Source organism: Mandrillus leucophaeus, unplaced genomic scaffold (assembly GCF_000951045.1).
Source record: "Mandrillus leucophaeus isolate KB7577 unplaced genomic scaffold, Mleu.le_1.0 Scaffold421, whole genome shotgun sequence".
In the NCBI taxonomy this organism is placed as follows: Eukaryota; Metazoa; Chordata; class Mammalia; order Primates; family Cercopithecidae; genus Mandrillus; species Mandrillus leucophaeus.
Genome location: NW_012104488.1, coordinates 2,039,657 through 2,046,419, shown reverse-complemented (window position 1 = coordinate 2,046,419; position 6,763 = coordinate 2,039,657).

Here is a 6,763-nt window from a genome sequence, read left to right as displayed (position 1 = left end):
TCAGGTCTGGAAACTTACTGATGGCAGCAGCGGGTGGTCCGGAGAGGCCACTGCCACCACACCGGCTGCAGTGGGGAGGTGCGAGTGGTGGCAGCAGGAACGGCTGTGGGAGCAGCAGTGGCGGTGGTGGGTCCCCTGTGCCCCACGTACGGGAAGCACCCTCCTGTGCTGCACCCAAACTCATGCAGCCAGGTGGGACCCGCCCCTAGGCCCGGAGCCTCCATCACTTGGGACCCTGGCCCCACGTTGCTGCTCTCACCCACGCACTGCTGCTGTGGGGAGGGCGTGGGGACAAGGCGGAGCTGGGCCCGGGGCTGTGCCACGCTTCACGCTTCACGGAACCAGAGGGAGCCAAGGACAAGCAGAAGCCGCCCCGCAGCCCCCTGGGGGCCGCCGCTATGAGGCCAGGCCAAGTCGCCCAGCCCAGAGTGGGAGTGATGGAGCGACGCGATTGGGCACAGAAGGGTGGGCGGAGAGGCACCCAGCAGGTACCTGGAGCCCCTGCCCTAGGCTGTGAGGAAGGCATGGCGGGGGCTGCCTGTACACTCCCCAGAGCGGGTAGGAGGCCCACCTTCCCAGGTGCAGGACCCAGGCCCTCTCTGGGATTTGTACCCTTGGGGTCAGGAAGGCCCCCCTGTCCCCACAGGCTCGGGGGTGCCTGCTCCTGCCTGGCCTCTCCCTGTTCCCTGCACTGCTTTGATCTTGGAGCTGGGGTGGGGCCCAGCCCGGGCGCCGTCACATCCTGCCGGTGTGCACAAGCTCGGGACAGTGCTGACACGTCAGTCCCCTGCTGCCTAGACCCCCTCCGGACTTTGGGCACTGAGGAGTACACAGGAAGCTGAGGAGTGGCTGAGAGCAGCCCGGTGCTGGCCTACAGGTGCCCCGTGACTCGAGCAGTCTGGGTGCCATGGACAGCGGCAGGAGGCAGACAGGCTCTTAAGAGGGCAGAAGGGGGGCAAGTCCCTGGTGAGGCCCCATCTTCAGGCCAGGGAAGGCCTGAAATCTTGGGGCTGGACTGTCCATCCAGCTGATCGGAGCGGGAACTTGTGGTGGCTTTTCTGGCCCCACCCCCGCCATGGCCTCCCGTTGACCAGTCAGTGGGTACTTCCTCTCCTCTGAGGCCATAAAAGCCCAGGGCTCAGCCAGAGCTGAACAGATGACGGGATGACCAGCTGCAGAGAGGAGCTACCATCTCTGCTGGTGGCTGGACCACGGGAGGAACAGCTGCAGAGAGGAGCAACTCTCCCTGTCGAGAGTGAACACTTGTTTGGACGGCCAGACTGCAGGGAGGAGCTACCTGCTCTGTTAGGAGCTGAACACTTGACAGGACGCCCTGGCTGAGGAAAGGAGCTGCCCTTTGTGGGAGACTGAGCTGTTCTATCGCTCAGTAAAGCTCTTCATCATTTTGCTCACCCTTCACTTGGGTACGTGCCTCATTTTTCCTGGTCACAAGACAAGAACTTGGGAGCCACTGAATGGCAAGGCTAAGAGAACTGTAATACAAACAGGGCTGAAACATGCCCTTTGCTTCCCACGTTGCAGGCAAAGAGAAGGAGAGCTGTGGCCCTTTGGGAAGTCTAGACCTGGGAGCTCCCTGAGCCGGGGCTGTGACTCCTTCTTTAGGGCCCTGTGGTTCCTGGCATCTCCAAGCTTCCAGGCACTACCGCTTTCCCTGGTGCCAGCCAGAGAAGCTCCTTGTGATGCGCCCTGTCCAGCTGCAGCCTCACTGAGAGCCGGCGCCTATGCTGGCACCTGAAGCTGCCTGCCCCATGGCAGCAGCTGCATGTCTGACTGTGCAGTGGCCAGACCCCATGCTCACACACACATAACCCTTGTTGTTCCATGCTTGACTCACTGTCTCCTTTGGAGGTGTGGGATCCAGGCCAGTGGCATGAGCTGAGTACAGCCTGCCAGGCCAAGTGGGCAGAACGAGCCCAGTGGGTTGAGCAAAAGTTGGGCAAAGCCTCCACCAGCCAGGGGTTTCCAGCCAGAAGGACATCTCAAAGATCCCATAACATTACCAAACCTGAAAGAGATTCCCTCATCAAAATTATTAATTTATTGATAATTGGCAGAAAGATAACAGCTGAATCCAAGGAAAAGAAGAAGGTGGGTTGGCTATAAAGGCAAGAGAGCCCTTGTATAATAAAGGCAACAGAACTTACAAAGATGCCTGATAAATGTCAGGTGCATTGCTAATTGTTTTGACAAGGGAAGATTTGGGGCTTGAAAAAATACCTGGAGTTGCTGGTGTTTTAGAGAATATTCAATTTATGAATTTATAAATTTAGATTTCTTAAGACTTTAATCTCAAAATACTAATTATATTATAAATTTAGAAACTTATTTCAATTAAAAAGTCTCTTTTTCTAACACCTCAGGGGATTCTTAAGTGCCCTGGAGTGTGAGAACCATTGTTCTGTAACGTATAATAATTTTCAGCCTTTTAAAAAAATAAGTCAGGTTTCTAAATTCCAATTAATGCATTGCTATTGACTTGTTTTCTCACTGAGGCTGTCAAAGGGAAGCTTGATAGCTTTGGCATGAAACTCCATAGCATGTATGGTTCTCATTGACATATGCTAAACCTGTTTCCTCCAGCCAGTACTGGTGTCAGGGGAGTGTGTCTGACTTTTTCCTGAGGGTGACCCTGATAAAGAAAGAAAGCAAAAGAAAAGAATAATAAAGCAGGCACTGAAAGCAGAGAAACATAGTGGTCCCCACTGTAGAATTTGATTCGTTTCTTGCCCCTTTCTTCCTTTATCCAGGCAACCTTATTGAATAGGCATTCATATAACTGGACCACTGCCTGCAGAACATCTCCAGGATTTGCTCTGATTCATGTTTGCATCTATTAAAACATAAACTTTGGCACATTAAAAACTAAGAGTTTATTTGAGCAGACAGTGATTCATGAAACAAGCAGGGAATGGTTAGGGGCTCGCTCAGAAATCTGGAAGGGGTTGAAGGAAAATCTTTTATAGGGTGAATGTGAAATCAAAGAAATTATTTGTCTGGTTAAAGTTTGAGCGATTGCTTTATTTGGACTATTTCAGTGACAGATTCAAGACAATATAAATAATGCCCAATTGGCCATTTGTGATTGGCTGAGATAAAGTTTAAAATTTCGTTAGGTTTCAGTTTGCTTATGTGGGAACCCAGGGTGTCAGAGTTAGTTCAGTCTAATGGCCTCCCATTTAGCTATTTTAACACATCTCTAATGCCTACTCCAATCTTGTTGCTCAAATATTCATCCATTAATAACTATTTCTTGAGGCTTCTAATATACTAGGTATGTTTCCAACTGCTGGGAACATTAGTAGTGTCCAAAGGGATAAATATGTATGACCTCAGAGAGATACTTCCTAGAGGGAGAAATGAATAAATGAGAACACGTAGTACATTATATGTGTCTGTGTCCTTCAGGCAAAGGCCACCAGGAACACATCTATAGTTGAACAACTAGGGTTTGTTATTTTTTGCAGAGAGGGACAACAGTCACCACAGGGACCCATAGGTGACTCAGAAAAAGAGTGTAATCTATTATAGGATTTGGGCTTTAGCTGGGCAACTTGGAACAGGGTCTCATAACATAGAGCTTTGCTCTGGATTTACAGTTGTCAGGAAGTAGGGGAAATTCTGATTGGGCATCTTAATAAATCTTACATATAGAGATGACAGACTAGATTGAGGCTAAAGTTGTATTTGATAAAGAAGCAGCAGAATTAATTTTAGCAAAAAGAAAAGAGGTGTTTGGTAATTTGTGGGTGGCACAGTGGCCTTGTTTTTGTCTCACTTTATCAAAATCTCAGAGTGTCCTTGTCTGTTGTTGACCGTCTATGAAATTGTTTATGTACAGCAGGAGAACGGGGCCAAGCTGTGAACATCAGGCCAATTGCCAAATGGCAGGGGCTTTCTCTTTATCAGATGATAATAAGTGCCATGAACAAGAAAAAGCAGGGAAAGGCATATAGGGAGTGCTGGATGGAGAGAGGCAGGAATGATGTCGACTTAAAAACAGTTAGTGAAGGACTAATTAAACTGCAAGCAAAAAAAAATCTGAAGGAAGTGAGGGAGGGGCCAACAAGTGGAAAGGTGGGGAGAGCAGCAGGAGGGATGGGAGGAACCACATTCAGAAACAGTGAGGAGATCAGTGGGCTCAACGGTGAGTTAACAAAGGTGAAATAAATACCTCTAAGGACTTCACAAACAGCTGCTGATGCCCAGGTGTCTGGTTGCTCAAGGTATTACCTGAGACTGAAGAAACATAGACTTTACCCCTTCATTCCCTGAAACTGCCGCTCCCTTACCCTTTGGCTGCCTAAAAATTCCCTGCTTCTGCTGCTTCTTTATTTTCTGAGATGGAGTTTCACTCTTTCGTCCAGGCTGGAGTGCAGTGCTCTGGGCTCACTGCAACCTTTGCCCCCCAGGTTCAAGCCATTCTCCTGCCTCAGCCTCCTGAGTAGCTGGGATTATAGCTGCCCGTCACCACAGCTGGCTAATTTTTGTATTTTTAGTAGAGACAGGGTTTCGCCATGTTGCCCAGGCTGATCTTGAACTCCTGACCTCAAGTGATCCACTTGCCTCCACCTCCCAAAATGCTGGGATTATAGGCATAAGCCCCTGTGCCCAGCCTCCGCTTCTTTTTGTTAAGATGAATTTGAGAAATCTTGCTCTCTTGCCTTCTTGCGTTGGCCAAATCAAATAAATCTTCCTCTATCTCTGAGCACCTGTGTGTCAGTATTTGGCATCAACTGCACGTCAGGTACACGAGTCTGAATTTGGGGTTTTATGACACTCTGATGATGTCCTCTCTCATTAGAAGTCTTATCATCCCCTCATTCACTCCACACTAGCCTCTTTCCTGTTCCTAAGACAGGGCCTTTGCATCGGTAATTTTTAAAATTCCAGTCGTAAATAGTTCACTATATATCTATCTAAGAGATAATTTTAAAAAGCAATTATATCAGTATCATACCTTAAAAGTGAACTGTAATTCTGTCGTATCATATAACATTCAGTTCACATGTCCCTAATTTTCACTATTTAAAAAACTTTGTCCAAATCAGCGTCAAAACAAGGTCCACACATAGCATTAGCTTAATATGATACTTTTAATCTATAAGTATCTTAGGACACTTTAAATCTGCAACAATAAAACATAATTGTTTTAATCTATAATAATTTTCTCTTCTACCACACTTCTTATGTCCTTTTGTGCAGTAGAACTTTCCACATTCTAGATTAGTGGCGTCTAACATGTTTACCTGCCTTTTTGTTTCCTCTAAACTGCTTGTTGGACCTAGACACTAGATAAGATGCAGGATTGATTTTTGTTTTTTGCAGAAATATTTCATAAGTGGAACTGGATTTTACCTATTGCATTGTATTAGGAAGGTTATAATGTTGGACTGTCTTTTTTTGTGTCATTAGGATTGTTCAGTAGGTTCAGGTATTGAATTAATTCAATTTAGCCACTAGAGGTCAGGGCTTGGTTTAAAAATAAATACTGTACTGAACTTGACGAAAGATCTAGACAATTTTTGATCTGTGAAGGAGTAGAGAATTCTTTGTTATTAATGAGATGTCATTACTAGGAATTTCTGCCTAAAACTTTTTTGGTTCTTAAATATACCAATGTTGGTTGCTTTAAAGGTCAAATACAGTTTTTCCAAAACAAATTTTCCATCGTTAACCATTCTAAATTTCTGTTTCCTAGATTTAAATACTACTCTATCCCAGACATTTAAGTCAGTTTATAAGCTGTTTTAGCTATTTACAATACTCCAGTTAAAATGGTAAAATGGGAAAGCTAGGACAGTGAGAAAAATACTGATTAAACCAAACATGGAGAAAAGGACTGAGCAGCCAAGGAGAGGAGGAAGTCAGGTGATTCACAAAACTGTAGCTGCAGCAGGAGGCAAGCAGTGCTTCTTATCTGGGACTGTCTTCAGGCCCATCTCCCACCGCTGTATCCACAGCTTTGTGTGATACATACCTTGGTCTTGGCTGGTCAGCACTGTGAGTCCAAAGATGTTCTTCAATTTAACCATATTGAGAAGTTTGAGTAGGGATGATAGTTGAGGTAGATGTACGTTGTTGGTGTTTTGCAGAAGTGGGACAAATTTAATTCAGTAATGTAGCTCTTATGGTAAATTACTGGCCAAAAACCTAATGCTAAAACAATAGTAACAATACACATTAACATATTACTGTACTGTAACAGTACAGTAATAGCAACAGTACAATACACATTTTTAGAATCTTATCTTTTCTTCAGTTATAATCTTAGAAGTGTGGAAAAACCTGAACTAAACTCAGATAATTGGCGGTTTAGATTCTGACCCTGTCTTATTGAGGCATCTTGTAACATGACTACGTTGAGCTTCTGTTTAGTTGCATGTAAAATGGGACCAATAAAACCTAGAGCTTCCAGGGAGGTTGCAAAGATTGGGTTTTCTCCTTGCCTCATTAGCTGCTTCTGTTTAGTCTCCCTTGCTGGGTCCTGTGCATACCCAACCTCATTTTGTTTTTATTGCTGAATAATAGTCCATTGTACAGATATATCATGTTTTATTTACTCATCAGTGGACAGACTTTGATTTGTTTTCCTTTTTTGGCTATTTTAATTAATTCTGTTGTGAACATTCACGTACAAGTTTTTGTGTGCACAGGTTTTCACTTCTCTGGGGTATATACCTAGGAGTGAGATTACTGGGTCACATGGTAACACTATGTTTAGCCTTTGGAAGAAATGCCAGGC